A 17500-nucleotide genomic window follows, 5' to 3' on the forward strand; every position below is an offset into this window, starting at 1 on the left:
ATGCTGACCACAATAGATTTTGGACATTCATTCCATTCTTTTGCTCAATACTCCATTTGAATTCATATCACAAATCATTTTTACTTTTGACTTTTAACTATTTGGTTTCAAAGGATCCAAAACCCCCTTCCTTTATATCTGACGTTTTTTGGTACTGAGTGGATACAGTTCTGGCTGTCTAGTCAAGATGGAGACAAAATATCTAAAGCATAGTGCCCCGTGTGAGGATCGAACTCACGACCTTCAGATTATGAGACTGACGCGCTACCTACTGCGCTAACGAGGCAAGCTTCTAGCAAGGATGATCCAAACTTACTTACTGAAAGCAATTCAGTTCTTCTTTTTCCACATTGACAACGTCTTATGAGAACAACGCTTCCCATATGGTCTAGCGGTTAGGATTCCTGGTTTTCACCCAGGCGGCCCGGTTCGACTCCCGGTATGGGAATGCTGCTTTTTCTGTACTATCTCTGCCATTCAAAGGCCGACAGTTGTTTGCATAAAAAAGCAGTTCAGGTAAAATTTGCACTTTGCAGCCAAAGTTGCAAAACGTTAGGGTCTTGGCACTTCATTTCAAACTCTTGCACAACACTTTTATAGGTTTCATAGCTCAAACTATTCTCAACTATCATTTTTTACTTCAAAATGTCGAGGAACTCAAAAACTCGTATGGCCTGTCCTTTGGCCTCCAATTTCCATTCTAATCTGTAGAATTTAACAACTGAATGGCAAATTTCTCAAGCTCCCCAGTCAAAAAAAAAGGAGTGAACTGTACCCTATCTGAGGGAAAACCTCATAATCATCAGAATAAGCCACTAGCTCCTAACTACTGTTCAAATGAGTCAAGTTTAAACTGTTGAAAGGAAAAAGTTTTTTAATCAAAGCAACACTCTTTTTTTTTTTTTTTTTTTTTTTTTTTTTTTTACGCCTCTCATTTTTTCTGTGACTCTTTGGGTTATCCCATTTGACCAAGCAACCAGTATTCTTAGTTTACTGGTTCGATTCCTGCTATGGGATTGCCACTTTTTCTGTAATAAGTCACGCATTGAAAGGTCAACACAAGCCATGCATACAGTCAGTCTAGCTTGGATTTGCTCTTTGCAGCAAAAAATGCTGACCACAATAGATTTTGGACATGCATTCCATTCTTTTGCTCAATACTCCATTTGAATTCATATCACAAATCATTTTTACTTTTGACTTTTAACTATTTGGTTTCAAAGGATCCAAAACCCCCTTCCTTTATATCTGACGTTTTTTGGTACTGAGTGGATACAGTTCTGGCTGTCTAGTCAAGATGGAGACAAAATATCTATAGCATAGTGCCCCGTGTGAGGATCGAACTCACGACCTTCAGATTATGAGACTGACGCGCTACCTACTGCGCTAACGAGGCAAGCTTCTAGCAACGATATGCCAAACTTACTTACTGAAAGCAATTAAGTTCTTCTTTTTCCAAATTGACAACGTCTTATGAGAACAACGCTTCCCATATGGTCTAGCGGTTAGGATTCCTGGTTTTCACCCAGGCGGCCCGGGTTCGACTCCCGGTATGGGAATGCTGCTTTTTCTGTACTATCTCTGACATTCAAAGGCCGACAGTTGTTTGCATAAAAAAGCAGTTCAGGTAAAATTTGCACTTTGCAGCCAAAGTTGCAAAACGTTAGGGTCTTGGCACTTCATTTCCAACTCTTGCACAACACTTTTATAGGTTTCATAGCTCAAACTATTCTCAACTATCATTTTTTACTTCAAAATGTCGAGGAACTCAAAAACTCGTATGGCCTGTCCTTTGGCCTCCAATTTCCATTCTAATCTGTAGAATTTAACAACTGAATGGCAAATTTCTCAAGCTCCCCAGTCAAAAAAAAAGGAGTGAACTGTACCCTATCTGAGGGAAAACCTCATAATCATCAGAATAAGCCACTAGCTCCTAACTACTGTTCAAATGAGTCAAGTTTAAACTGTTGAAAGGAAAAAGTTTTTTAATCAAAGCAACACTCTTTTTTTTTTTTTTTTTTTTTTACGCCTCTCATTTTTTCTGTGACTCTTTGGGTTATCCCATTTGACCAAGCAACCAGTATTCTTAGTTTACTGGTTCGATTCCTGCTATGGGATTGCCACTTTTTCTGTAATAAGTCACGCATTGAAAGGTCGACACAAGCCATGCATACAGTCAGTCTAGCTTGGATTTGCTCTTTGCAGCAAAAAATGCTGACCACAATAGATTTTGGACATTCATTCCATTCTTTTGCTCAATACTCCATTTGAATTCATATCACAAATCATTTTTACTTTTGACTTTTAACTATTTGGTTTCAAAGGATCCAAAACCCCCTTCCTTTATATCTGACGTTTTTTGGTACTGGGTGGATACAGTTCTGGCTGTCTAGTCAAGATGGAGACAAAATATCTAAAGCATAGTGCACCGTGTGAGGATCGAACTCACGACCTTCAGATTATGAGACTGACGCGCTACCTACTGCGCTAACGAGGCAAGCTTCTAGCAAGGATGTGCCAAACTTACTTACTGAAAGCAATTAAGTTCTTCTTTTTCCAAATTGACAACGTCTTAAGAGAACAACACTTCCCATATGGTCTAGCGGTTAGGATTCCTGGTTTTCACCCAGGCGGCCCGGGTTCGACTCCCGGTATGGGAATGCTGCTTTTTCTGTACTATCTCTGACATTCAAAGGCCGACTGTTGTTTGCATAAAAAAGCAGTTCAGGTAAAATTTGCACTTTGCAGCCAAAGTTGCAAAACGTTAGGGTCTTGGCACTTCATTTCCAACTCTTGCACAACACTTTTATAGGTTTCATAGCTCAAACTATTCTCAACTATCATTTTTTACTTCAAAATGTCGAGGAACTCAAAAACTCGTATGGCCTGTCCTTTGGCCTCCAATTTCCATTCTAATCTGTAGAATTTAACAACTGAATGGCAAATTTCTCAAGCTCCCCAGTCAAAAAAAAAGGAGTGAACTGTACCCTATCTGAGGGAAAACCTCATAATCATCAGAATAAGCCACTAGCTCCTAACTACTGTTCAAATGAGTCAAGTTTAAACTGTTGAAAGGAAAAAGTTTTTTAATCAAAGCAGGACTCTTTTTTTTTTTTTTTTACGCCTCTCATTTTTTCTGTGACTCTTTGGGTTATCCCATTTGACCAAGCAACCAGTATTCTTAGTTTACTGGTTCGATTCCTGCTATGGGATTGCCACTTTTTCTGTAATAAGTAACGCATTGAAATGTCGACACAAGCCATGCATACAGTCAGTCTAGCTTGGATTTGCTCTTTGCAGCAAAAAATGCTGACCACAATAGATTTTGGACATTCATTCCATTCTTTTGCTCAATACTCCATTTGAATTCATATCACAAATCATTTTTACTTTTGACTTTTAACTATTTGGTTTCAAAGGATCCAAAACCCCCTTCCTTTATATCTGACGTTTTTTGGTACTGAGTGGATACAGTTCTGGCTGTCTAGTCAAGATGGAGACAAAATATCTAAAGCATAGTGCCCCGTGTCAGGATCGAACTCACGACCTTCAGATTATGAGACTGACGCGCTACCTACTGCGCTAACGAGGCAAGCTTCTAGCAAGGATATGCCAAACTTACTTACTGAAAGCAATTAAGTTCTTCTTTTTCCACATTGACAACGTCTTATGAGAACAACACTTCCCATATGGTCTAGCGGTTAGGATTCCTGGTTTTCACCCAGGCGGCCCGGGTTCGACTCCCGGTATGGGAATGCTGCTTTTTCTGTACTATCTCTGACATTCAAAGGCCGACAGTTGTTTGCATAAAAAAGCAGTTCAGGTAAAATTTGCACTTTGCAGCCAAAGTTGCAAAACGTTAGGGTCTTGGCACTTCATTTCCAACTCTTGCACAACACTTTTATAGGTTTCATAGCTCAAACTATTCTCAACTATCATTTTTTACTTCAAAATGTCGAGGAACTCAAAAACTCGTATGGCCTGTCCTTTGGCCTCCAATTTCCATTCTAATCTGTAGAATTTAACAACTGAATGGCAAATTTCTCAAGCTCCCCAGTCAAAAAAAAAAGGAGTGAACTGTACCCTATATGAGGGAAAACCTCATAATCATCAGAATAAGCCACTAGCTCCTAACTACTGTTCAAATGAGTCAAGTTTAAACTGTTGAAAGGAAAAAGTTTTTTAATCAAAGCAACACTCTTTTTTTTTTTTTTTTTTTTTATACGCCTCTCATTTTTTCTGTGACTCTTTGGGTTATCCCATTTGACCAAGCAACCAGTATTCTTAGTTTACTGGTTCGATTCCTGCTATGGGATTGCCACTTTTTCTGTAATAAGTAACGCATTGAAATGTCGACACAAGCCATGCATACAGTCAGTCTAGCTTGGATTTGCTCTTTGCAGCAAAAAATGCTGACCACAATAGATTTTGGACATTCATTCCATTCTTTTGCTCAATACTCCATTTGAATTCATATCACAAATCATTTTTACTTTTGACTTTTAACTATTTGGTTTCAAAGGATCCAAAACCCCCTTCCTTTATATCTGACGTTTTTTGGTACTGAGTGGATACAGTTCTGGCTGTCTAGTCAAGATGGAGACAAAATATCTATAGCATAGTGCCCCGTGTGAGGATCAAACTCACGACCTTCAGATTATGAGACTGACGCGCTACCTACTGCGCTAACGAGGCAAGCTTCTAGCAACGATATGCCAAACTTACTTACTGAAAGCAATTAAGTTCTTCTTTTTCCAAATTGACAACGTCTTATGCGAACAACCCTTCCCATATGGTCTAGCGGTTAGGATTCTTGGTTTTCACCCAGGCGGCCCGGGTTCGACTCCCGGTATGGGAATGCTGCTTTTTCTGTACTATCTCTGACATTCAAAGGCCGACAGTTGTTTGCATAAAAAAGCAGTTCAGGTAAAATTTGCACTTTGCAGCCAAAGTTGCAAAACGTTAGGGTCTTGGCACTTCATTTCCAACTCTTGCACAACACTTTTATAGGTTTCATAGCTCAAACTATTCTCAACTATCATTTTTTACTTCAAAATGTCGAGGAACTCAAAAACTCGTATGGCCTGTCCTTTGGCCTCCAATTTCCATTCTAATCTGTAGAATTTAACAACTGAATGGCAAATTTCTCAAGCTCCCCAGTCAAAAAAAAAAGGAGTGAACTGTACCCTATATGAGGGAAAACCTCATAATCATCAGAATAAGCCACTAGCTCCTAACTACTGTTCAAATGAGTCAAGTTTAAACTGTTGAAAGGAAAAAGTTTTTTAATCAAAGCAACACTCTTTTTTTTTTTTTTTTTTTATACGCCTCTCATTTTTTCTGTGACTCTTTGGGTTATCCCATTTGACCAAGCAACCAGTATTCTTAGTTTACTGGTTCGATTCCTGCTATGGGATTGCCACTTTTTCTGTAATAAGTAACGCATTGAAATGTCGACACAAGCCATGCATACAGTCAGTCTAGCTTGGATTTGCTCTTTGCAGCAAAAAATGCTGACCACAATAGATTTTGGACATTCATTCCATTCTTTTGCTCAATACTCCATTTGAATTCATATCACAAATCATTTTTACTTTTGACTTTTAACTATTTGGTTTCAAAGGATCCAAAACCCCCTTCCTTTATATCTGACGTTTTTTGGTACTGAGTGGATACAGTTCTGGCTGTCTAGTCAAGATGGAGACAAAATATCTATAGCATAGTGCCCCGTGTGAGGATCAAACTCACGACCTTCAGATTATGAGACTGACGCGCTACCTACTGCGCTAACGAGGCAAGCTTCTAGCAACGATATGCCAAACTTACTTACTGAAAGCAATTAAGTTCTTCTTTTTCCAAATTGACAACGTCTTATGCGAACAACCCTTCCCATATGGTCTAGCGGTTAGGATTCTTAGTTTTCACCCAGGCGGCCCGGGTTCGACTCCCGGTATGGGAATGCTGCTTTTTCTGTACTATCTCTGACATTCAAAGGCCGACAGTTGTTTGCATAAAAAAGCAGTTCAGGTAAAATTTGCACTTTGCAGCCAAAGTTGCAAAACGTTAGGGTCTTGGCACTTCATTTCAAACTCTTGCACAACACTTTTATAGGTTTCATAGCTCAAACTATTCTCAACTATCATTTTTTACTTCAAAATGTCGAGGAACTCAAAAACTCGTATGGCCTGTCCTTTGGCCTCCAATTTCCATTCTAATCTGTAGAATTTAACAACTGAATGGCAAATTTCTCAAGCTCCCCAGTCAAAAAAAAAGGAGTGAACTGTACCCTATCTGAGGGAAAACCTCATAATCATCAGAATAAGCCACTAGCTCCTAACTACTGTTCAAATGAGTCAAGTTTAAACTGTTGAAAGGAAAAAGTTTTTTAATCAAAGCAACACTCTTTTTTTTTTTTTTTTTTTTTATACGCCTCTCATTTTTTCTGTGACTCTTTGGGTTATCCCATTTGACCAAGCAACCAGTATTCTTAGTTTACTGGTTCGATTCCTGCTATGGGATTGCCACTTTTTCTGTAATAAGTAACGCATTGAAATGTCGACACAAGCCATGCATACAGTCAGTCTAGCTTGGATTTGCTCTTTGCAGCAAAAAATGCTGACCACAATAGATTTTGGACATTCATTCCATTCTTTTGCTCAATACTCCATTTGAATTCATATCACAAATCATTTTTACTTTTGACTTTTAACTATTTGGTTTCAAAGGATCCAAAACCCCCTTCCTTTATATCTGACGTTTTTTGGTACTGAGTGGATACAGTTCTGGCTGTCTAGTCAAGATGGAGACAAAATATCTAAAGCATAGTGCCCCGTGTGAGGATCGAACTCACGACCTTCAGATTATGAGACTGACGCGCTACCTACTGCGCTAACGAGGCAAGCTTCTAGCAAGGATGTGCCAAACTTACTTACTGAAAGCAATTCAGTTCTTCTTTTTCCACATTGACAACGTCTTATGGGAACAACACTTCCCATATGGTCTAGCGGTTAGGATTCCTGGTTTTCACCCAGGCGGCCCGGGTTCGACTCCCGGTATGGGAATGCTGCTTTTTCTGTACTATCTCTGACATTCAAAGGCCGACAGTTGTTTGCATAAAAAAGCAGTTCAGGTAAAATTTGCACTTTGCAGCCAAAGTTGCAAAACGTTAGGGTCTTGGCACTTCATTTCAAACTCTTGCACAACACTTTTATAGGTTTCATAGCTCAAACTATTCTCAACTATCATTTTTTACTTCAAAATGTCGAGGAACTCAAAAACTCGTATGGCCTGTCCTTTGGCCTCCAATTTCCATTCTAATCTGTAGAATTTAACAACTGAATGGCAAATTTCTCAAGCTCCCCAGTCAAAAAAAAAGGAGTGAACTGTACCCTATCTGAGGGAAAACCTCATAATCATCAGAATAAGCCACTAGCTCCTAACTACTGTTCAAATGAGTCAAGTTTAAACTGTTGAAAGGAAAAAGTTTTTTAATCAAAGCAACACTCTTTTTTTTTTTTTTTTTTTTTTTACGCCTCTCATTTATTCTGTGACTCTTTGGGTTATCCCATTTGACCAAGCAACCAGTATTCTTAGTTTACTGGTTCGATTCCTGCTATGGGATTGCCACTTTTTCTGTAATAAGTCACGCATTGAAAGGTCGGCACAAGCCATGCATACAGTCAGTCTAGCTTGGATTTGCTCTTTGCAGCAAAAAATGCTGACCACAATAGATTTTGGACATTCATTCCATTCTTTTGCTCAATACTCCATTTGAATTCATATCACAAATCATTTTTACTTTTGACTTTTAACTATTTGGTTTCAAAGGATCCAAAACCCCCTTCCTTTATATCTGACGTTTTTTGGTACTGGGTGGATACAGTTCTGGCTGTCTAGTCAAGATGGAGACAAAATATCTAAAGCATAGTGCACCGTGTGAGGATCGAACTCACGACCTTCAGATTATGAGACTGACGCGCTACCTACTGCGCTAACGAGGCAAGCTTCTAGCAAGGATGTGCCAAACTTACTTACTGAAAGCAATTAAGTTCTTCTTTTTCCACATTGACAACGTCTAATGAGAAAAACACTTCCCATATGGTCTAGCGGTTAGGATTCCTGGTTTTCACCCAGGCGGCCCGGGTTCGACTCCCGGTATGGGAATGCTGCTTTTTCTGTACTATCTCTGACATTCAAAGGCCGACAGTTGTTTGCATAAAAAAGCAGTTCAGGTAAAATTTGCACTTTGCAGCCAAAGTTGCAAAACGTTAGGGTCTTGGCACTTCATTTCAAACTCTTGCACAACACTTTTATAGGTTTCATAGCTCAAACTATTCTCAACTATCATTTTTTACTTCAAAATGTCGAGGAACTCAAAAACTCGTATGGCCTGTCCTTTGGCCTCCAATTTCCATTCTAATCTGTAGAATTTAACAACTGAATGGCAAATTTCTCAAGCTCCCCAGTCAAAAAAAAAGGAGTGAACTGTACCCTATCTGAGGGAAAACCTCATAATCATCAGAATAAGCCACTAGCTCCTAACTACTGTTCAAATGAGTCAAGTTTAAACTGTTGAAAGGAAAAAGTTTTTTAATCAAAGCAACACTCTTTTTTTTTTTTTTTTTTTTTTTTTTTTTTTACGCCTCTCATTTTTTCTGTGACTCTTTGGGTTATCCCATTTGACCAAGCAACCAGTATTCTTAGTTTACTGGTTCGATTCCTGCTATGGGATTGCCACTTTTTCTGTAATAAGTCACGCATTGAAAGGTCGACACAAGCCATGCATACAGTCAGTCTAGCTTGGATTTGCTCTTTGCAGCAAAAAATGCTGACCACAATAGATTTTGGACATTCATTCCATTCTTTTGCTCAATACTCCATTTGAATTCATATCACAAATCATTTTTACTTTTGACTTTTAACTATTTGGTTTCAAAGGATCCAAAACCCCCTTCCTTTATATCTGACGTTTTTTGGTACTGAGTGGATACAGTTCTGGCTGTCTAGTCAAGATGGAGACAAAATATCTAAAGCATAGTGCCCCGTGTGAGGATCGAACTCACGACCTTCAGATTATGAGACTGACGCGCTACCTACTGCGCTAACGAGGCAAGCTTCTAGCAAGGATGTGCCAAACTTACTTACTGAAAGCAATTCAGTTCTTCTTTTTCCACATTGACAACGTCTTATGGGAACAACACTTCCCATATGGTCTAGCGGTTAGGATTCCTGGTTTTCACCCAGGCGGCCCGGGTTCGACTCCCGGTATGGGAATGCTGCTTTTTCTGTACTATCTCTGACATTCAAAGGCCGACAGTTGTTTGCATAAAAAAGCAGTTCAGGTAAAATTTGCACTTTGCAGCCAAAGTTGCAAAACGTTAGGGTCTTGGCACTTCATTTCAAACTCTTGCACAACACTTTTATAGGTTTCATAGCTCAAACTATTCTCAACTATCATTTTTTACTTCAAAATGTCGAGGAACTCAAAAACTCGTATGGCCTGTCCTTTGGCCTCCAATTTCCATTCTAATCTGTAGAATTTAACAACTGAATGGCAAATTTCTCAAGCTCCCCAGTCAAAAAAAAAGGAGTGAACTGTACCCTATCTGAGGGAAAACCTCATAATCATCAGAATAAGCCACTAGCTCCTAACTACTGTTCAAATGAGTCAAGTTTAAACTGTTGAAAGGAAAAAGTTTTTTAATCAAAGCAACACTCTTTTTTTTTTTTTTTTTTTTTTTTTTTACGCCTCTCATTTATTCTGTGACTCTTTGGGTTATCCCATTTGACCAAGCAACCAGTATTCTTAGTTTACTGGTTCGATTCCTGCTATGGGATTGCCACTTTTTCTGTAATAAGTCACGCATTGAAAGGTCGGCACAAGCCATGCATACAGTCAGTCTAGCTTGGATTTGCTCTTTGCAGCAAAAAATGCTGATTACAATTGATTTTGGACATTCATTCCATTCTTTTGCTCAATACTCCATTTGAATTCATATCACAAATCATTTTTACTTTTGACTTTTAACTATTTGGTTTCAAAGGATCCAAAACCCCCTTCCTTTATATCTGACGTTTTTTGGTACTGAGTGGATACAGTTCTGGCTGACTAGTCAAGATGGAGACAAAATATCTAAAGCATAGTGCCCCGTGTGAGGATCGAACTCACGTCCTTCAGATTATGAGACTGACGCGCTACCTACTGCGCTAACGAGGCAAGCTTCTAGCAAGGATGTGCCAAACTTACTTACTGAAAGCAATTCAGTTCTTCTTTTTCCACATTGACAACGTCTTATGGGAACAACACTTCCCATATGGTCTAGCGGTTAGGATTCCTGGTTTTCACCCAGGCGGCCCGGGTTCGACTCCCGGTATGGGAATGCTGCTTTTTCTGTACTATCTCTGACATTCAAAGGCCGACAGTTGTTTGCATAAAAAAGCAGTTCAGGTAAAATTTGCACTTTGCAGCCAAAGTTGCAAAACGTTAGGGTCTTGGCACTTCATTTCAAACTCTTGCACAACACTTTTATAGGTTTCATAGCTCAAACTATTCTCAACTATCATTTTTTACTTCAAAATGTCGAGGAACTCAAAAACTCGTATGGCCTGTCCTTTGGCCTCCAATTTCCATTCTAATCTGTAGAATTTAACAACTGAATGGCAAATTTCTCAAGCTCCCCAGTCAAAAAAAAAGGAGTGAACTGTACCCTATCTGAGGGAAAACCTCATAATCATCAGAATAAGCCACTAGCTCCTAACTACTGTTCAAATGAGTCAAGTTTAAACTGTTGAAAGGAAAAAGTTTTTTAATCAAAGCAACACTCTTTTTTTTTTTTTTTTTTTTTTTTTTTTTTTTTTTTTTTACGCCTCTCATTTTTTCTGTGACTCTTTGGGTTATCCCATTTGACCAAGCAACCAGTATTCTTAGTTTACTGGTTCGATTCCTGCTATGGGATTGCCACTTTTTCTGTAATAAGTCACGCATTGAAAGGTCGACACAAGCCATGCATACAGTCAGTCTAGCTTGGATTTGCTCTTTGCAGCAAAAAATGCTGACCACAATAGATTTTGGACATTCATTCCATTCTTTTGCTCAATACTCCATTTGAATTCATATCACAAATCATTTTTACTTTTGACTTTTAACTATTTGGTTTCAAAGGATCCAAAACCCCCTTCCTTTATATCTGACGTTTTTTGGTACTGGGTGGATACAGTTCTGGCTGTCTAGTCAAGATGGAGACAAAATATCTAAAGCATAGTGCACCGTGTGAGGATCGAACTCACGACCTTCAGATTATGAGACTGACGCGCTACCTACTGCGCTAACGAGGCAAGCTTCTAGCAAGGATGTGCCAAACTTACTTACTGAAAGCAATTCAGTTCTTCTTTTTCCACATTGACAACGTCTTATGAGAACAACACTTCCCATATGGTCTAGCGGTTAGGATTCCTGGTTTTCACCCAGGCGGCCCGGGTTCGACTCCCGGTATGGGAATGCTGCTTTTTCTGTACTATCTCTGACATTTAAAGGCCGACAGTTGTTTGCATAAAAAAGCAGTTCAGGTAAAATTTGCACTTTGCAGCCAAAGTTGCAAAACGTTAGGGTCTTGGCACTTCATTTCAAACTCTTGCACAACACTTTTATAGGTTTCATAGCTCAAACTATTCTCAACTATCATTTTTTACTTCAAAATGTCGAGGAACTCAAAAACTCGTATGGCCTGTCCTTTGGCCTCCAATTTCCATTCTAATCTGTAGAATTTAACAACTGAATGGCAAATTTCTCAAGCTCCCCAGTCAAAAAAAAAGGAGTGAACTGTACCCTATCTGAGGGAAAACCTCATAATCATCAGAATAAGCCACTAGCTCCTAACTACTGTTCAAATGAGTCAAGTTTAAACTGTTGAAAGGAAAAAGTTTTTTAATCAAAGCAACACTCTTTTTTTTTTTTTTTTTTTTTTTTATACGCCTCTCATTTTTTCTGTGACTCTTTGGGTTATCCCATTTGACCAAGCAACCAGTATTCTTAGTTTACTGGTTCGATTCCTGCTATGGGATTGCCACTTTTTCTGTAATAAGTAACGCATTGAAATGTCGACACAAGCCATGCATACAGTCAGTCTAGCTTGGATTTGCTCTTTGCAGCAAAAAATGCTGACCACAATAGATTTTGGACATTCATTCCATTCTTTTGCTCAATACTCCATTTGAATTCATATCACAAATCATTTTTACTTTTGACTTTTAACTATTTGGTTTCAAAGGATCCAAAACCCCCTTCCTTTATATCTGACGTTTTTTGGTACTGAGTGGATACAGTTCTGGCTGACTAGTCAAGATGGAGACAAAATATCTAAAGCATAGTGCCCCGTGTGAGGATCGAACTCACGTCCTTCAGATTATGAGACTGACGCGCTACCTACTGCGCTAACGAGGCAAGCTTCTAGCAAGGATGTGCCAAACTTACTTACTGAAAGCAATTCAGTTCTTCTTTTTCCACATTGACAACGTCTTATGGGAACAACACTTCCCATATGGTCTAGCGGTTAGGATTCCTGGTTTTCACCCAGGCGGCCCGGGTTCGACTCCCGGTATGGGAATGCTGCTTTTTCTGTACTATCTCTGACATTCAAAGGCCGACAGTTGTTTGCATAAAAAAGCAGTTCAGGTAAAATTTGCACTTTGCAGCCAAAGTTGCAAAACGTTAGGGTCTTGGCACTTCATTTCAAACTCTTGCACAACACTTTTATAGGTTTCATAGCTCAAACTATTCTCAACTATCATTTTTTACTTCAAAATGTCGAGGAACTCAAAAACTCGTATGGCCTGTCCTTTGGCCTCCAATTTCCATTCTAATCTGTAGAATTTAACAACTGAATGGCAAATTTCTCAAGCTCCCCAGTCAAAAAAAAAGGAGTGAACTGTACCCTATCTGAGGGAAAACCTCATAATCATCAGAATAAGCCACTAGCTCCTAACTACTGTTCAAATGAGTCAAGTTTAAACTGTTGAAAGGAAAAAGTTTTTTAATCAAAGCAACACTCTTTTTGTTTTTTTTTTGTTTTTTTTGTTTTTTTTTTTTTATACGCCTCTCATTTTTTCTGTGACTCTTTGGGTTATCCCATTTGACCAAGCAACCAGTATTCTTAGTTTACTGGTTCGATTCCTGCTATGGGATTGCCACTTTTTCTGTAATAAGTAACGCATTGAAATGTCGACACAAGCCATGCATACAGTCAGTCTAGCTTGGATTTGCTCTTTGCAGCAAAAAATGCTGACCACAATAGATTTTGGACATTCATTCCATTCTTTTGCTCAATACTCCATTTGAATTCATATCACAAATCATTTTTACTTTTGACTTTTAACTATTTGGTTTCAAAGGATCCAAAACCCCCTTCCTTTATATCTGACGTTTTTTGGTACTGGGTGGATACAGTTCTGGCTGTCTAGTCAAGATGGAGACAAAATATCTAAAGCATAGTGCACCGTGTGAGGATCGAACTCACGACCTTCAGATTATGAGACTGACGCGCTACCTACTGCGCTAACGAGGCAAGCTTCTAGCAAGGATGTGCCAAACTTACTTACTGAAAGCAATTAAGTTCTTCTTTTTCCACATTGACAACGTCTAATGAGAAAAACACTTCCCATATGGTCTAGCGGTTAGGATTCCTGGTTTTCACCCAGGCGGCCCGGGTTCGACTCCCGGTATGGGAATGCTGCTTTTTCTGTACTATCTCTGACATTCAAAGGCCGACAGTTGTTTGCATAAAAAAGCAGTTCAGGTAAAATTTGCACTTTGCAGCCAAAGTTGCAAAACGTTAGGGTCTTGGCACTTCATTTCAAACTCTTGCACAACACTTTTATAGGTTTCATAGCTCAAACTATTCTCAACTATCATTTTTTACTTCAAAATGTCGAGGAACTCAAAAACTCGTATGGCCTGTCCTTTGGCCTCCAATTTCCATTCTAATCTGTAGAATTTAACAACTGAATGGCAAATTTCTCAAGCTCCCCAGTCAAAAAAAAAGGAGTGAACTGTACCCTATCTGAGGGAAAACCTCATAATCATCAGAATAAGCCACTAGCTCCTAACTACTGTTCAAATGAGTCAAGTTTAAACTGTTGAAAGGAAAAAGTTTTTTAATCAAAGCAACACTCTTTTTTTTTTTTTTTTTTTTTTTTTTTTTTACGCCTCTCATTTTTTCTGTGACTCTTTGGGTTATCCCATTTGACCAAGCAACCAATATTCTTAGTTTACTGGTTCGATTCCTGCTATGGGATTGCCACTTTTTCTGTAATAAGTAACGCATTGAAATGTCGACACAAGCCATGCATACAGTCAGTCTAGCTTGGATTTGCTCTTTGCAGCAAAAAATGCTGACCACAATAGATTTTGGACATTCATTCCATTCTTTTGCTCAATACTCCATTTGAATTCATATCACAAATCATTTTTACTTTTGACTTTTAACTATTTGGTTTCAAAGGATCCAAAACCCCCTTCCTTTATATCTGACGTTTTTTGGTACTGAGTGGATACAGTTCTGGCTGTCTAGTCAAGATGGAGACAAAATATCTAAAGCATAGTGCCCCGTGTGAGGATCGAACTCACGACCTTCAGATTATGAGACTGACGCGCTACCTACTGCGCTAACGAGGCAAGCTTCTAGCAAGGATGTGCCAAACTTACTTACTGAAAGCAATTCAGTTCTTCTTTTTCCACATTGACAACGTCTTATGAGAACAACACTTCCCGTATGGTCTAGCGGTTAGGATTCCTGGTTTTCACCCAGGCGGCCCAGGTTTGACTCCCGGTATGGGAATGCTGCTTTTTCTGTACTATCTCTGACATTCAAAGGCCGACAGTTGTTTGCATAAAAAAGCAGTTCAGGTAAAATTTGCACTTTGCAGCCAAAGTTGCAAAACGTTAGGGTCTTGGCACTTCATTTCAAACTCTTGCACAACACTTTTATAGGTTTCATAGCTCAAACTATTCTCAACTATCATTTTTTACTTCAAAATGTCGAGGAACTCAAAAACTCGTATGGCCTGTCCTTTGGCCTCCAATTTCCATTCTAATCTGTAGAATTTAACAACTGAATGGCAAATTTCTCAAGCTCCCCAGTCAAAAAAAAAGGAGTGAACTGTACCCTATCTGAGGGAAAACCTCATAATCATCAGAATAAGCCACTAGCTCCTAACTACTGTTCAAATGAGTCAAGTTTAAACTGTTGAAAGGAAAAAGTTTTTTAATCAAAGGAACACTCTTTTTGTTTTTTTTTTGTTTTTTTTGTTTTTTTTTTACGCCTCTCATTTTTTCTGTGACTCTTTGGGTTATCCCATTTGACCAAGCAACCAGTATTCTTAGTTTACTGGTTCGATTCCTGCTATGGGATTGCCACTTTTTCTGTAATAAGTCACGCATTGAAAGGTCGACACAAGCCATGCATACAGTCAGTCTAGCTTGGATTTGCTCTTTGCAGCAAAAAATGCTGACCACAATAGATTTTGGACATTCATTCCATTCTTTTGCTCAATACTCTATTTGAATTCATATCACAAATCATTTTTACTTTTGACTTTTAACTATTTGGTTTCAAAGGATCCAAAACCCCCTTCCTTTATATCTGACGTTTTTTGGTACTGGGTGGATACAGTTCTGGCTGTCTAGTCAAGATGGAGACAAAATATCTAAAGCATAGTGCACCGTGTGAGGATCGAACTCACGACCTTCAGATTATGAGACAGACGCGCTACCTACTGCGCTAACGAGGCAAGCTTCTAGCAAGGATGTGCCAAACTTACTTACTGAAAGCAATTAAGTTCTTCTTTTTCCACATTGACAACGTCTTATGAGAACAACACTTCCCATATGGTCTAGCGGTTAGGATTCCTGGTTTTCACCCAGGCGGCCCGGGTTCGACTCCCGGTATGGGAATGCTGCTTTTTCTGTACTATCTCTGACATTCAAAGGCCGACAGTTGTTTGCATAAAAAAGCAGTTCAGGTAAAATTTGCACTTTGCAGCCAAAGTTGCAAAACGTTAGGGTCTTGGCACTTCATTTCCAACTCTTGCACAACACTTTTATAGGTTTCATAGCTCAAACTATTCTCAACTATCATTTTTTACTTCAAAATGTCGAGGAACTCAAAAACTCGTATGGCCTGTCCTTTGGCCTCCAATTTCCATTCTAATCTGTAGAATTTAACAACTGAATGGCAAATTTCTCAAGCTCCCCAGTCAAAAAAAAAGGAGTGAACTGTACCCTATCTGAGGGAAAACCTCATAATCATCAGAATAAGCCACTAGCTCCTAACTACTGTTCAAATGAGTCAAGTTTAAACTGTTGAAAGGAAAAAGTTTTTTAATCAAAGCAACACTCTTTTTCTTTTTTTTTTTTTTTTTTTACGCCTCTCATTTTTTCTGTGACTCTTTGGGTTATCCCATTTGACCAAGCAACCAGTATTCTTAGTTTACTGGTTCGATTCCTGCTATGGGATTGCCACTTTTTCTGTAATAAGTAACGCATTGAAATGTCGACACAAGCCATGCATACAGTCAGTCTAGCTTGGATTTGCTCTTTGCAGCAAAAAATGCTGACCACAATAGATTTTGGACATTCATTCCATTCTTTTGCTCAATACTCCATTTGAATTCATATCACAAATCATTTTTACTTTTGACTTTTAACTATTTGGTTTCAAAGGATCCAAAAACCCTTCCTTTATATCTGACGTTTTTTGGTACTGAGTGGATACAGTTCTGGCTGTCTAGTCAAGATGGAGACAAAATATCTAAAGCATAGTGCCCCATGTGAGGATCGAACTCACGACCTTCAGATTATGAGACTGACGCGCTACCTACTGCGCTAACGAGGCAAGCTTCTAGCAAGGATGTGCCAAACTTACTTACTGAAAGCAATTCAGTTCTTCTTTTTCCACATTGACAACGTCTTATGAGAACAACACTTCCCATATGGTCTAGCGGTTAGGATTCCTGGTTTTCACCCAGGCGGCCCGGGTTCGACTCCCGGTATGGGAATGCTGCTTTTTCTGTACTATCTCTGACATTCAAAGGCCGACAGTTGTTTGCATAAAAAAGCAGTTCAGGTAAAATTTGCACTTTGCAGCCAAAGTTGCAAAACGTTAGGGTCTTGGCACTTCATTTCCAACTCTTGCACAACACTTTTATAGGTTTCATAGCTCAAACTATTCTCAACTATCATTTTTTACTTCAAAATGTCGAGGAACTCAAAAACTCGTTTGGCCTGTCCTTTGGCCTCCAATTTCCATTCTAATCTGTAGAATTTAACAACTGAATGGCAAATTTCTCAAGCTCCCCAGTCAAAAAAAAAGGAGTGAACTGTACCCTATCTGAGGGAAAACCTCATAATCATCAGAATAAGCCACTAGCTCCTAACTACTGTTCAAATGAGTCAAGTTTAAACTGTTGAAAGGAAAAAGTTTTTTAATCAAAGCAACACTCTTTTTTT

General features: G+C 38.9%; 7 non-coding genes across 7 annotated transcripts; all 7 read right to left on the reverse strand.

The window, feature by feature from the left end:
• Positions 1-213: 213 nt before the first annotated feature.
• Positions 214-286, reverse strand: TRNAM-CAU (transfer RNA methionine (anticodon CAU)). The gene has a single exon. It is a non-coding gene; the product is annotated as a tRNA-Met (tRNA).
• Positions 287-1323: 1037 nt separating this feature from the next.
• TRNAM-CAU (transfer RNA methionine (anticodon CAU)) lies at positions 1324-1396 on the reverse strand. The gene has a single exon. It is a non-coding gene; the product is annotated as a tRNA-Met (tRNA).
• Positions 1397-6825: 5429 nt separating this feature from the next.
• Positions 6826-6898, reverse strand: TRNAM-CAU (transfer RNA methionine (anticodon CAU)). The gene has a single exon. It is a non-coding gene; the product is annotated as a tRNA-Met (tRNA).
• A 2139-nt stretch (positions 6899-9037) lies between these two features.
• TRNAM-CAU (transfer RNA methionine (anticodon CAU)) lies at positions 9038-9110 on the reverse strand. Its single transcript has one exon. It is a non-coding gene; the product is annotated as a tRNA-Met (tRNA).
• A 1033-nt stretch (positions 9111-10143) lies between these two features.
• TRNAM-CAU (transfer RNA methionine (anticodon CAU)) lies at positions 10144-10216 on the reverse strand. The gene has a single exon. It is a non-coding gene; the product is annotated as a tRNA-Met (tRNA).
• Positions 10217-12366: 2150 nt separating this feature from the next.
• Positions 12367-12439, reverse strand: TRNAM-CAU (transfer RNA methionine (anticodon CAU)). Its single transcript has one exon. It is a non-coding gene; the product is annotated as a tRNA-Met (tRNA).
• A 2156-nt stretch (positions 12440-14595) lies between these two features.
• On the reverse strand, positions 14596-14668 carry TRNAM-CAU (transfer RNA methionine (anticodon CAU)). The gene has a single exon. It is a non-coding gene; the product is annotated as a tRNA-Met (tRNA).
• Between the last annotated feature and the right edge of the window lie 2832 nt (positions 14669-17500).

Source organism: Anomaloglossus baeobatrachus, chromosome 4 (genome assembly GCF_048569485.1).
Source record: "Anomaloglossus baeobatrachus isolate aAnoBae1 chromosome 4, aAnoBae1.hap1, whole genome shotgun sequence".
NCBI lineage: Eukaryota > Metazoa > Chordata > Amphibia > Anura > Aromobatidae > Anomaloglossus > Anomaloglossus baeobatrachus.